Raw genomic sequence first — 15727 nt, 5'->3', positions numbered from 1 at the left:
ATTATTTGCAACAGTGTAAAAATCTAACCAGTTTTGTCAACTCAACAAGACATTCATTGGGAACTAATATTTTTAAATTGAATTATCTCAAGGCAACCAGGTAATAGGGCTTGGCCAGAATAATCGATTATTCTAATATTTGTTCGGTGGGTTGGCATTCGATTCTCAATTGTAAGATGAGAATAAAAACATTTCTAACATCTGGCATCTCTCCGCGATGCAGTTCTCATTCGTGCTTGAATATGAATCGCCCATGAGTGAACTTCATGATTAAGTTAATCTAGAAGAGAAGACAAAAATGCAGAAGACCTCAGGTGTGTGGGAACACTATAAATTCAGTGAGGACAAGACAAAGGCAGTGTGTAAAATATGCGAAACTGGCCTACCACAACAGCACAACGAGTTTGAAAAATCTTGAGTTCTGGGATTTATTATGTGTTCAACTTTATGTCTGCTTATGTTATAAAAACAACACAAGAGCAATTAATGAAAGATGCTTTGCGCTGTTTGGTCTGCGCATGCAGCAAACCTATGTCCAACTAACCTATAATAATTGGAGTGGTTTGGGACCCGGTAAGGACACAGGTTGCATGTCACTATGCCGCACGTATCCAAAGTTATTTTTCTTACGGTGACAGCTGAAGCTGAATGAGGAATTTAAACAGACGTATGCCTGTCATGCGTTTAAATCTGCGTCTCTTGCGCAGTTGGTAATCAAACTGGGTTCTACAAAAAATACTCTAAACTTTTTTCTAAACTAAGGTAGAAAGGGAAGAAAATATATCGAATTTACAGTTGAAAACGAAACAAAACAATTTGAATGGCTGCAACAGTTTTAACAGTCTCCTTCATGTGATGCATTTAAATCTGCACTTAAGCGCAGTTGACAATAAACTATGCTGGCACCTGAACCACAAACAAAAAATAGGCCTACTCCAAACATTTTTCCAAAACAATTCTAAACATAAACTAAACTAAATATAATTTGCCATTAAAAACAAAACAGAACTATTTTAATGTGAGGAGCGCTGCTTCTGAATCAAAAAACAACAAATAATTTTTTACAGTGAATAAATCATTAAAATGAGTCACTCCTTATGTTTGTCAGTGGGTTTTGCAAATATCAAACCAGTAAAAAGTATGAAAAAGTCTTATTTTCAACTTTGACAACACAGATTTTATGTATTTAAAAAGTGTTTTTCAATTTCCTGAAAAAAACAGCAAATCTGGACAGGTTTCGGAAGGACAGCAACAATATTTTATCTTAAATTTTATTGTTTATGAGTTCACTTGACCTTCTTTACTTAAAACAATTATGTAGCAGGAGTTGAATCACCTTAAAGTGCTCATGTGGGCTGTACTTCAATATTTCATGAATTGACCTTAATGTTCAAGCGAAGTAATGTATTTTTATAACAAATAGTACTGAAATAATTTATGACTTATTTGATGTCGGTCATCGAATGATTCTCCACAGAAGCACACAATATACTGCATTTCTGATGTGTGTCTTCCTTTTGGAGGTAAGAAACAGGATGGGTTGAACAGGTATGCTTACCAAAGCAAACACAAATAACCTCTATGGGTACTTCACAGAAAACAATCATTCACAACAAAATAGCATCAATAATATTAAAGACATCTTAAATCTCTTTTAATCACATTTATACACTTATTAACATTTATATAAATGCCCCAAAAGAGCTAATTATAGCTTTTCAGGCGCAAGGGCTTATAGGTATTTCTCACAGCATTTGTACTGATGATATTAAGTTCATTGCACTGGACATGTATGTAATGTTTACTGAATTTTAACTGTAGTTTGCACAACGATTTTTAGTTAATCTAAAAAAATTACCTTAAAAACAGAACAATCGGAATTGTCTCCAGGCCAAAGAAACTCTTATGCAACAACTGCAATACATTTATATGAGAATAATATTCACCCACTGATGCAGAGAGCAGACCGATTTACCTGGATAGTTAGTTTTAATATTTGCGAGATATTTGTGTGTGTGTGTGTGTGGGGGGGTGTGTGAATTCATATTGCATATGAACTCCATGAACCACCTTTCAGTACTTTCACTGTTCATTATATACTCATTACATATATCTAAAGTCTAAGTCATATATTTTTCTTACTGCAAACACTGCACCTGTATTGACTTAAGTGCTTTGACAACATTGTCTGGAAACCAACCGTTGCAATAAAGTACATTGAATTGTAAAGAAATAAAATTTGAAGAGAGAGAGAGGGTTGGCTGACTGACGAAGAGATGGCAAAAACTGTCCTCTCCATTTCACTCTCACTTTTGCACTAAATCCACTAAGAGCTTAAAACTCTCGCAGTGCCCTCCCTTCCTACTCCTCAAATCTCTCCATCTTGAGTGCAGCGGAAACCTTTTTTCCATCTTTCCCTGAGCGACCTCCCCGACGAAAACACACAGAAAGAAAAATGTTAAGAAAGAGAGAGTGCTGCTGAAGAAGGTAGAAGAATACTGTGGGTCTCCTGCAGGGATTCATGCATCAATTAATGAGCTGAGTTTGGCCGCAGGTCCACCCAAATTTACTGCTCATCGCACCGCATGTGTGTTTGATAGAGAAGAGTGTGTTAGACTTTCAGTACATATTAATAATTGAAATGAACTGGCGTGCAAGTTGAGTGGTTGAGTGTAAAAGAATCTATACGATTCTGTAAGTGCTCCTCGTCCAACGTTCATTATTATGAGGCAGTTGACTGTTGTAGAAAGGGAATTACAAATGTATCTGCATTACTCTGAAAACACTAGCACAAGATTATAAAACTACAAGGATTCAGCATCCAGCACTGTATATATTATTCTTTATATAGAAGTAGTTTTAGAGACAGATCTTTCTTTGTAATCACACAAACACACATTCACCAGACACCAAAGCCACAGTTAAAAGTGTATAAACTGCATTAACCAACAAATATCAAGTGATATGATGAAATAGTACTACAACTTTTTTAAATTATATAAAGTGTTTATTTATATAAATTGTATTTATCTATAATTGAAAGGTCTAGTGTATAAATTTAAGTGGCATCTAGCAGTGGCTCACCCCTCTCCTTCAAAGCACCACGGTGGCTGAAACAGAAGTAAGATGTCCTCACAATTTCACTTCTTTGCCGAAGGAGATAAATATTTACAAAACACCCTCTGTAGAGCAGTTTGTCCGTTTAGGGCTACTGTAGAAACAACATGGCGAATTCCATGTAAGCGGACCCGCGGTGTATGTAGAAATAGCATTTTCTAATGTAACAAAACATAACAATTCATTTTGTGAGGTCTTTATACACCTCTGAAGACAAACAGTATTTATGTATATCATATTGCATTTATGTCAATAGATCCTCCAAAAAAATACATATTGCACCTTTAATTTAGCGTAAAGTGTTCACCATGTCAAATTCCCCAATGTACTGAGGCCTGTGCTGTCATTTACAGCCCATTACACAAAATATGAGCTCAAACCAAACAAAAACAGCTAATTTATAATTAATTAGCCTACTCTTCATTACACTCACAATGATAGGCCTATTGCAATATACCCTGGCATGTCACAGAACAGTAGTTCTACCTTCCCAACCATCTAAAAAGAGTTTTTCCCCATTTCCTCTGGTGGTGTTTCTGTTGATGCCTTTGAGTACTCCAGTCAAACACAGTTTCACTGTATGACATCCCAGAGAATCAGAAAAGACTGGATGTTTTATCAAACGGCTGCAGATGCGCCAAGAAGCCTCAGAGCAGGGGATGATGGGATATCGTCTCACTCTGCCCTGGGATCTGAGCAACGTCACAGCACTGCAGAGTAAGATCGTCCAAATTCATTTTAGAGCTTAAACCACACACGCACACACACACACACACACACACACACACACACACGCAGCATGCTTCTCAGTACAGCTGTTAATATGGTGTGTCAAATGAGAATGAGAAATTGTCTATTGAGATTTCTAGGGATCTTGCAACAGCTTGTCAACTCTGTCACTTGAATCTCATACAGAATTTAAATTGCAGATTTTAGGTGCACCAGAGAAAATCCAGAGTTATTTCCTTCTTGTAGTTTAATTATGTAGTATGTACATAAACAAGTAAAACATGCTGCACCTCCTATGAATGACCACTACAGAATAACACCACAAAGCCGCTTACACCACGTACTGTACTGTACTGTACTTTCGTCACTTTATTTTGGTGCATAAATATATAAATTACTTAGAGCATCAAAGAACTGACAAGAATATAATAATTAATTGTACTAAAACCAGGTAAAGTGCTGTGTACTGGCAAATGTACCAAAATCTCAAAGTGCAGACAAAATATCCCAAGTACATCAGTCACTTTACCTCAGAAACCGTGTGTAAATGTACTTTTAAGGGTCGTTCGCATTATTAAAGATATTAATATTTTACAATTATTCAAAATGTAAGAGAATAAATGTTGCTTGGCTCTTGTCCTATTTCACTGACGCATACAGTATGATGCGACAGTATGATGTTTTCCTTAAAAAGAAGACAACACTCTCAACAGTGACGAAATCTTCCAACTCCTCTTGAACTGTATTTACCTCCTGAACTTTATTTACGAAGAAAGTGTTTTCTTTGTTTTTCCAGAAAGCAAAAAGCAACAGAGGGTTGTCTACATCCATCTTAGGGACCACAGCAACACACAAGCTTAAGATGACCATAATGTTATGGTTATCGTCCATAGTGTGGACACTCATAAAGCTATAATTATACTGTACAGTTATTGTAATCATAATAGTGTAATCAGCCCTTTAAAGTAAAATGTGTTGTTTTAAAAATTCTCACAGACTGATTCAACAGCAGAGAACTTCTTGTAATTTGCTAGGTCTGCAGTGATGAGACGTGTGAATGAAACGTACAGTTAATAGCCGCTCTCATCAGCGTAATTATGGTTTGGTAATCACGAGAGCTCTCTGCGGAATGTACCCGGTCTCCAGTCATTCACCCCTTTAACACGCAACGCTTGAGCGTCATAATGTTACACATCTAGAAGCATTCAGAGACCTCTCAACAGGGAATGGAAATAAAGACGAATTGTGTTGTGCGTTGCTCTATTTATTCAGACACATATAATAATGTCTGCTTTTCTAATGAGATCAAAGGGTGTATGTTTCATTAGTACACAGACAGATCTGGCAAACTGACAGACATAAACCCGGTGGTTTATTTAGCATATTTTGCATTAAGTGAATGCTTTGCTGAAAAGATGTGTCTATAATCTGATTTAAATTAGGCTATTCCAGAGTTTAGGTGCTGCATATGAGAAAGCTCGACCCCCGTTGGTGGATTTGGTTATTCTAGGTGTTATCAAAAGTCCTGAGTTTTGAGATCTTAGAGAGCGGGATGGGTTGTAGTGTGATAGAAGCTCTGTTATGTAGGTAGGGGCTAAACTGTTTAAGGATTTTTAAGTGATTCCACATTGGCCTTGGGTTACAGCCCCTGTTGACATGACTAATGAAGATCACAGTACTTCTTTATCACCAAGTAAAACCCTTAAAGCGATAGTTCACCCACAAATGAACATTCTGCCATTCCCATATGACTTTCTTTCTTCTGCAGATGATATTTTGAAGAATGTTGGTAACCAAACAATTCTATTGTATGGACAAAAATCCATACATTTACGAATTTGGCAGACGCTTTTATTCAAAGCAACTTACATTGAATTATACTATACATTTGTTTCTAAGTACAGTATGTGCAATCCCCTGGGATCGAATCCACAACCTTGGCATTGCTAGTGCCATGCTCTTGCCACTGAGCTACAGGAAAGCTGTACAAGTCAATAGAAACCACCCTTGTTCGATTACCAGCATTCTTTAAAATATCTTCTGTTGTTATCTGCGTAAGCAAGAAAGTCAAACAGGTTTGAAACGACAAAAAGGTGAGTAAACGATGACATCGTTTTCTTTTTTGGGTGAACTATACTTTTAACCTCTTTTCATGGCAATTGCTATAAACACACTGTAAGTTTCATCACAAAAAGCATCTGACAAATAAATTGAATGAATTGATTTGTAAATTAAGGCTGGTTCAAGACATAAAAGAGCTTCTGTTTTATAAGACCTGAAAATCATTGTGCTTAAATAATACAACCCTGCATATCCATGTGATATCAGAGCTACTATTACTGCGAATATCTGACTACTCACTTGGAATTTTGCGCACATAAGACAAAAGACACTCAAAGTAAAGAAAAAATACAGGAAGAGGAAAAAAACTGATGATATTCATTGTTTTTTCAGCCCTGAAGCAGAAAGTCCTTTTCCAGACTGAATTCCCATAACACTCTCACAACAGAGAGATAGAAAAAAGACAGAGAGAGAATGAAAAAAATAGTCACAGAGAGGGGAAGCCTAGCGGTTCACGGAAAACAAATTGTTCTGAGTGAAAGCTGCTTCACACCGAGATACACGAGAAGACAGAGCAGGAACGGGAGAGAGATAAGAATGAACCGATGAGAAACCGAGAGAATAGATGATACAAAGAACAAATGGAAATGGCAGAACCAGTGAACTATCTCCCCTATTCTTCATTACGGACTGTGAACCTAATGCAACACATTTTGGTTACCATCTTTGGCTTTTTAATCAAGAGAATTATATTTGGGGCCAACCAAACACACACAACAACCCTTTCAGCATTTGATCATTTTCATTAAAACATTATTTGATATGTTTATTAAGACGTGTGTAGTTCATTTGGAGTCCATTGAGGTGACTTTGGGGAATCTTGGTCTCTACAATGTTGGCAATACATGACCCACAAACTAAAGTCCCACAAAACCTCAGGCTGAAAGATTTATGGGCATGACACCCAAACAGGCACGTGCGTGTATGTCCCAACCTCAAAGGTTGATCTGTTCTTACCCATCATCCTTCAGCAAGCCTTCGCTTCAATGTATTCTTTTTTGTAGCTGATGCTGAAGGTGTGTGTGTATGTGTGGGCGTGCGTGCCTGCGTATGTATGTGTGTGTTCTTACTGAATTCACAGAAAACCGGGGGGTTGGAAGGGGTATGGGTTCTTGGATGTAATTAGGCTCTAAGGTGCTTGTTTTGCCTGAATTCTGGCAAACGAGATCAGTCGCCACAGCATCAGGGACCTGGCCAGCAGAGTGAAACTCAGCCAGCACACACACACACAAACCCACTCAGACAATCACATAAACACTCAAACACATAGTACAGAATCGGTATACAGATGCGTCCAGCGGTAATGCACTTGACAGCTGCAGGAGCGAAGCAACCATGCATGAGGCGAGCTGTCTAGCCGTGATCCAAACTTCACTCAAACGTCAAGCTCAGAGATCCACAGCCATGCAAAGATACTGTAACATCATGTGTTTCTTGCACACATTTTCTAACGCAGCTGTCGGAAAGAATGGCAAATAAGATCTCTGTAATGACATGTCTCACTTGTTTCTTTGTTTCTCGGAATGAGATTAAACGGAGATAAAATGTATTCCTAAAATGTCTATGTGCTCAGAATTGCCACATAAAAAAGCCACATTCTGTCTTACTTCTCTCAAAAGACTTTTAATATTGACAACTTCATACTTTTTTTAACACCTAAATAAACTATAAACAGAGAATTGATGCACAACTAAGAACTCACATCACATCTCCTGAGCTACGAAAGAGCAACCTCTGAGCAATAACATCTTCATTTTGGCTGTCAACAAAACAAGTTTTCAACATACAGTGAGGGAAATAATAATTTGATTCCCTGCAGATTTTTAAAGTTTGCCTGCTTACAAAGAAATGAAGGGTCTATAATTGTTATGGTGTTTACTTTAACTGATAAGAGAAAGTCCCTCAGCCCCTCAGTGTGGTGAAGTCATCCTGCAGCCACAGCAGAGAAAAAGCCCTAAAGCAAAATGTTTCCAACTTTGTGCTTCTCTGTAGGGATGAGGTTCTTAGGGTCATAGTCAGCATTTCTCTCCCTCCAAAAACAGGAGTAAATTTTGGTCTCACAGCACTTTCTCCAAATCCTTTTTCTGAATCATTTTGATGTTCATTGTCATTTGTTTGTAAGCAAACAAACTTCAGGGGATCAAATCAGCAGGGGATCAAATTATTATTTCCCCCAGTGTACATGCATCACACACATTCGCAAATGCTCACACACAGCTCACCCTGTGACTGAAGTCCTGCATTTAAAAATCTCATCCCAGGAAACACAGGGGGTCACACAGTATTACTTTCTCTGGTTCTTTATATCATGCAGAGGCTGTATCACGATAGCAATGTTAATATTGTGCTGTGAGATGACTAAATGCAAGTAAAGCAAGACAGAACACAGAACACTTATACAGTATCAGCATTAGCATCAGCGAAGGTAAAATGTAAAAGTGAGTGAAGCATTGTTTTGGTCATTGTGGTCACTGCATTGCTGCATTGCTGCAAGACACCTAATATTTTCTGTGAAAGATCAGCTCTGCCTGATTCCACATGATGGATTCAGAATGCAGGAAAAGATTGACACAAAGATTGTTTTTTTTTGTTTTTGCAGCGGTGCAGATTTAATCCGTCAAGTGTTTTGTTATTCTCTCATTAATCAACACTCTGGCAAACAGCTCAGCTGCACGCAAAGCAATTTACTGAAAATCATCAATTTGAGAGATATGAAACTTTCACCAGTAAATAATCAGAAGTACAAAGAAGATTTCCATTCCTTCTTTCCAGATGTGGAGCAAGTTTAAAATTTGACAAAGGTTTACAACACAGTATTATGATTACATGAAGTTCTCGTATAATTCCTGTACCCATTCGTCTGTCACAGTTTTTAAAATGCTGTTGTTGTCCTTCCAAAACCTTGGATGTCCAAATTCACAGTTTTTTAGGAAATGCAAAAACACTGTTCTTTTTAAATGATTAAATAATGTGTTTTGAAAAGCGCTTTTTAATAATTTTATTGGTTGGATATTTGTACAACCCAGTGACAAACATAAAGGATGACTAATAATACGGATTTAAGCCTGAAAATATGTAGATTCGAGGTTTTAGAAGGACAGCAGTGATACACATTAAAACATATAACGTGTTAAAATCTAAATCAATCCAAAGCCATAAGACGTCCATTGATAAGAACTTATCACTGATCCCATTCTAAACTTGCTCACAAAAAATGAAAGCAGTATGAGATCAATTTGTTTAACATTTATGCATGTGGCAGACGCTTTTATCCAAAGCGACTTACATTGCAATATACTATACATTTGTTTAAAGAAATGTACAATCCCTGCGATCGAACCCATGACCTTGACGTTTCTAAAGCCATGCTCTAACCACAGAGCCACAGCAAAGAATTGCCGGAAGTCACACACGAAATGACATAATTAATACAAACACTGGTTGTCTGTGAATGCTTTGATTAATTATTCACACACAATAAATTAGAGAGAATAAATGAACAGGGTCTGGTCATCTGACTAGACTCAAATCATTTTAACTGAAACCCAAACCGGGCGGCTGGAAACCCGAGATTCCAGCTCTGACCCAGACATCAGCCCTTCCAACAAGTAACCCAGTTATTTGTCACAGTTAATAGCCTGTGTAAACACACACACTAATGCAGCCAAACATCATCATAAAAACAAACACTCAAACACATGCAGATTTTGAACAAGTTAGTAATGAGACGAGAGACAAATAAGCACCAAATAGCAGCTCAAACAAAACATTAGAATTACAAACAAATCCTTGATTAAACATTATCCACAACACCGAGAAAGAAAACGATAAAAAGAGCAGGAATAACAGATCAAACAAGGGAGGGCAATATTTATAACACGGTTTCATTTAAAGACATTCAGATTCTCGAAGGTCTGGAAATGTTTCACCTCAGATGGCACAAGTCAAACATAATTAGCACATTCTCTCTCTCTCTCCCCCTCTATGATGTTTAGTAAATCACTTTTATAGAGTGCCTCTCTCTCTCCTGTCATTCTGTGGGCTAATTAAATTAATTCTCATCCAAGGATGGCCAAGGATTTGACAGCGATGCATGCTATAGCCAGTTTAACCATTACATCAGGGCTTTAGTCAACTCTGACTAACAGAGTTTAGTTCAAACCTAATCCAGCAGGACAGTGGATCCCTAGCCCTGTTGTACATTTTCAAATACAACTGCTTTTACCGTGGATCCATCCGGCGATACGAATGAGCGCATCAGTACAGCGAGGCCTGTCCCGAAAAAGCTCTGCTCTGGTTAAACCCCTCTTACTCTAAACAGCAGATCCGGGACTAGCCCACAACCGAGCCAAATCAAATAAACTACTACATTCAGCTGTGATTCACAAAGGATTATTTCAGCAGCCAGTATCAGCGGGGCATCTGTGTGCTCCTGAGCCTTGCGCTCCTGACAACATCCTTCCTCATAGAGAACACATAACCAGCTCTGTTAAGAGGAGAATAAACGTGCACTGTGGCCTGAAGGGAGTTATATCAGCCAACCACATCAGCAGAGGCAATGCAATTACTGAGGAAATTACACTTCCAACTACAAAACCATACGGCCACATCCGCAGAATACATCTTTCCTGACTTACATAAGTGATACGATGGATTTATAAAGAGATTAGGTGCAATTTACAGCTCAGATATTAAAAACACTGCGAAAAGGGAGAAAGTTACTAGTACATTGCACTTTAGCCTGTGGGATTTGCGCTCGCTTGTGGTTTGATTCTGTTGGCTATGCGTGCGCTTGACGGCGCAATTTGGATGTCCAGGATCCGTGTTAAGGGGTCGGGCATCCTCCGTTAGGTTTACGGTCTCTGTCTGCGCCCTTTCCACCCAGGGTGAGCTGGTGTACGAAAGACGTGTGGCTTTAACATGGCATATACCGTGAATGCGGAACACGGGATCGCACCTTCAACACACAATCCCTCTTTTGCGCATATAAACGCGTGCACATAAACATTGTAGCCTAATTTTAACTCTAAGACTACAGCGTAAACTGTTTTAGTTTAAAATATATACCGAGTGGTGATCAGAATCCAAGGAACACTTGTAAATATTAATAATAACTTAAACAGTTACTTTTTATGGAACTAAATCGACTTATTTATTAATCGTGTTTGACGCGATTTAAAGAATTTTTAAACATCTTCTAATTATTCTTTAGGGATATTCTAAGATGTAAACAATTACATTTAATTGAAAACACGAGTCTGGAATAATATAAATAGTAAAGCTCTATACCTGTTGGTGCGGTGGTCCGAATTACTATTGCCCAGCAGAGAGGGGTATCATTGCCCTTCCATTATATGAGTTATTCCTTCGACGAACCAGAGAGGCTTAAAATCCGCACCAAAGGATACCCCTTTCTTGGAGAGAGTCAGAAACCCGCAAATGTAGAAAGGCAAGTTCAGTCCTCTAAACGAAAAAAGCGTCCGATGTCCCGCAGGGTGTCCGGGTGCGAGAACGCAACGTTCCCTCTCCGGCAGCGCCTCAGACCTTCATCTAAACTCAACGGAGATCGGCGCAAAACTTCACATCAACGCGTTCGCTTCTGCTTTAAAATCACACAGAGGTTTCCAACAAAGCCAACGCCCCGCATATTATCTAGTTTAGCTTCTTTTAACGGTGTTTGTCCGTTCAGAGCAGCGGAAAGACGCCCGGGCATGAAACGTTGCGCGCTCTGTGCGCATTCTGCCGGTACTTTGAAGGCAAAGGTCTGGTGCGCTCTGCTGCTCTGACTCGATCCCTGCGCGCTCTCCAGGGATGTGTGAACAAACCAATGCGCAGTGAATCAGCGCCACTCAGCGGTGTCTAGGACAGATCTCGTACAATTTATAACCGGCGTTTTAATTAAATAAAAATAGCCGTTACCATATAGCCGGTACAAGTGCTATTCTAGAAATTAAGGGTGAGCTCTATATTTGAATATAGAAAGAGTTTTGCTTTTAGATTTTAAAATTGCTGTTAAATCGAGCAAAATGGCAGTTAATTCAAACCTGGATCTCATTCTTCAAACATCAGGACATTTGGCAAATTGAAGCTCCATCAGCAGACAAAGATTGAGCACTGTTAGCTCTTTTGCTCTAAGTGCCTCCACCACAGCCAAATAGAGTTCTTGGCTGAAATACAATAGAGGCTATAGAAAACGATACATTTGTGTTAAATTTCTAAAGTGATTTATAATCCTGGCAGTGTGTGGGGTGGACAAGTTGGCACTACAAGGATAGAAATGCTTAGAAAGAGAAGAAGTGAGAGAGAGAGAGAGAGAGAGAGAGAGAGAGAGAGAGAGAGAGAGAGAGAGAGAGAGAGATAGTCCAGTGAGAAAGACGTTTGGCAGACATTCTTAAAAGCCTTTCAGAGGGCATTTGCCGTTGTAGATACATTTGGCTCAAGTTTATTACACCTGAAAGTAACTAATGCTCTCCATTACACTTCAAAGCGAAGCTTTTCAGAGACATCTTCTCGACTCTTGTCTCACTCTCTTCCTCATCCCCTGAGGCTTTGGGAGAGCGTGCCTATGGTCTGATCTAAGATCAGTTGAGAATGCAACTCCTGTAAAGGTATAGAGATGGACAGAAGGTCTCAGATCAGCATTGAAAATAATCTGTCTGTTGAGTCAGAATAGGTTTTCGGGCTGGTCTGTCCCTGAACCACTGAGCGTAGCCGAGTCTGAGTAGTGTCCTTAAGGAAAATCCTTAAACAAAGTATAAAGTGTCTGTCAAACATTGTTTAGGGGCAATACATCTTAGAAACATAAGTGTGTTTCAGACCAAAACAGAGGTCTGGTTTTACTGTAGATGCTTTCCGCGAGGGCCCTCTTTAATACAGACAGAGAAGTCGTGTGAATGTGTGCGTGTAATGTTGACATGTTTGTTTGCAATGCAGTGGAAAGTGCAATGCCTTTCACAGCAGGAGTGCAAATAGAGAGACACGAGTGGGCCAAAGGCTAACAGAGGGGACCACACTGGGTTTAAAAGCTGTGTCTGGGGAAATAAATAGAGAGGGGGGAAATAACAGTATTAAAACAAAGAGGATGAAAGACAAAGACAGTTCTTGAAAAACAAGCATTTAAAGAGCAAAGAGGAAATGAAAGACCGCGTTAATCGCTGTATGGGACAGTTTTACCCCTGGAGACAGCCACGGATGTTGTTGGTGGTGTATCTGTCAGCTTGATACATCTCATCTGTCAACATTCATCAAGGTCAATGACCTCTTTGACAACCTCAACGTCTCTGTGTGTCAGACACACTTAGCGTTTCAGATTATTAGAGCTCTTTATGTGTAAACACACATATGCAGCATCTCTCTATAAACTGACCTTTGGTCCTCACGTCTTTCACGTTTGACAGGAATCTGACAGACCATCTGTACAAACATAGTTGTAAAAAATGTACTCCTACGTCACCTAAACAAATTGTTTTATTTGTGTCTATTGTTTTTTATTTAAGGAGAAACATCTGGAACATTCTTGTTGAGAATTCAACGATTTGACTAACATTGTAATTTCTCCTACTATGGTAGTCTATGGGGTACAAGAACTGTTTGGCTATAAGCATTCGTCCAAATATCTTTCTTTATGTTCCACTAAACAAAGAAATTCATACAGGTTTGGAACGTCAAGAGGGTGAGTAATTGTTGACCGATGTCAGTCCACAGGCTCTCACAGGAGGATGAACCAGAAGGTCCTTCTTGAGCCGGCATAATCTGTGGTTAGGGGAGGAGGGCAGAGAGAACAATTAGCGTAGCTGCTGTTCACTTACTTGATAAACAAGAGTTAATATACTGGTATACATCACATGCTTCGCTGAAAAGATGTGTTTTCAATCTAGATTTCAATTGGGAGAGTGTGTCTGACCCTCGAATAGTATCAGGAAGGCTATTCCAGAGTTTAGGTACTACATGTGAGAAAGAAGTACTTTAAAGTATATACAGTACTTAATGGGTAGCCAGTGTAGGGATAATACAATTGGCATTGTGTGGTCAAATTGTCTAGACCTTGTAAGAACTCTAGCAGCAGCATTTTGAACTAACTGTAATTTGTTTAATGCTGATGCAGGACAACCACTAAGCAGTGCATTACAAAAATCAGGTATTGAAGTAAAAAATGCATGAATACTTTTTCTGCATCTGAAATACAGAGAATATTCTGCAGTTTGACAATGTTTGATGGAAGAAGGCTGTTTTTGTGACGTTTGAGATATGGTTTTCAAAAGACAGGTTGCCGTCCAAGGTAACGCCTGTTAGGACTCTGTCCTTCCTCAAGTCAAGTCAAGTCAGCTTTATTTATATAGCGCTTTTTACAATTTTCATTGTTACAAAGCAGCTGTACAAGAAAAAAATGACTATAAGTAAAACATAAAAGGTTATGGAATTCAAAACACAGGTCAAATATCAGACACACAATAAATTCCTATATGCAGTGTTAATTAAATAAGACAACCAAATTCTAGCAGCCCCCCCGGCCAGGCAAAACAGTGCAAAACAGTATGCAAACGGTGGCGAGGAACCCAAAACTCCATTGGAGGAGAAAAAAAACCTCGGAGGGAAACCAGGCCTAACCAGGGGATTCCAGTTCCCCTCTGGCAAAAACTGCAGCCTCTGCACAAGCTCAACAGTGCTTGCACAACAAGGCGAAAATAAAAAAATTAGATTTAAAATTATCATTAATAATCTAATAGTGGCTGAAGTTTTGTAGGGACGTCACTTCCTTCGTCCAGCATTTGTCAGGTCTAGGAATGGATTGCGCCCTGCCCGCTCCGCTCTTGTAACCTTGGAACAATGAGACAAGACTGGCTGAGAGTAGAGTACTGTTCTGCACTCTTTGATGCAACAAATGCATCAGTTGTTATTGGAAGTGTCCCTGGTTCCGGTTGATCTAACTAGTGCAGCCTAGATCTTTGAAATACATGAATTATGATAATCTAGTGTATGCAAGATTAAAAAGATGCGTCTTTAGTCTAGATTTAAACTGACAGAGTGTGTCCGCCTCCCGGACATTGCAGGGAAGACTGTTCCAAAGTTTAGGCGCTAGATAAGAAAAGGATCTGCCGCCTGCACTTGATTTTGAAATTCTAGGTATTACCAACTGACCTGACGCCTGAGAGCGTAGTGCACGTGATGGACTATAATACGTAAGAAGTTCTCTCAAGTAGTGAGGAGCTAAACCATGCAAGGCTTTATAGGTAATAAGCAAGATTTTAAAATTTATGCGATGCTTTATAGGTAACCAGTGCAAGGTTGACAGAACCGGGCTGATATGCTCATACTTTTTTGTACGTGTAAGAACTCGAGCTGCCGCATTTTGGACCAGTTGGAGTTTTTGTAATAGGCCTGCAGGGCAACCACCTAATAGTGCATTACAGTAATCTAGTCTTGATGTCATAAAGGCATGTATAAGCTTCTCCGCATCTGATGATGACAGCATATGACGTAATTTAGATATATTTTTAAGATGGAAAAACGCAATCTTACAGGTGTTGGCGACCTGGTTCTCAAATGACAGAGTACTATCGAATATAAAGCCAAGATTCTTAGCTGAAGATGAGGGTTTTATGGAACATCCATCAATAGTTAAGCAGTATTCTTGGTTGTTACGTAGGGCGGTTTTCGGTCCGATAAGTAACACTTCAGTTTTGTCCGAGTTCAGTAATAAAAAATTGCTACTCATCCACTTTTTTATATCGACAATGCATTCCACTATTCGATGGAATTG

At 39.0% G+C, this 15727-nt stretch overlaps 1 protein-coding gene across 1 annotated transcript in view; it reads right to left on the bottom strand.

Annotated features, from left to right (window-relative positions):
• The window catches only part of tafa3b (TAFA chemokine like family member 3b), a 71113-nt gene extending 59362 nt beyond the window's left edge, over positions 1-11751 (bottom strand). Inside the window, exon 1 of the mRNA XM_079468512.1 lies at positions 11257-11751. The gene's annotated coding sequence lies outside the window, so the exon portion shown is untranslated. The remainder of the gene's footprint in view (positions 1-11256) is intronic.
• Positions 11752-15727: the final 3976 nt, after the last annotated feature.

Source organism: Barbatula barbatula (assembly GCF_947034865.1).
Source record: "Barbatula barbatula genome assembly, chromosome: 11".
Classification (NCBI taxonomy): Eukaryota; Metazoa; Chordata; class Actinopteri; order Cypriniformes; family Nemacheilidae; genus Barbatula; species Barbatula barbatula.
Note: the sequence above shows the minus strand (reverse complement) of the source record. Positions and strands in the feature narration are given on the sequence as shown.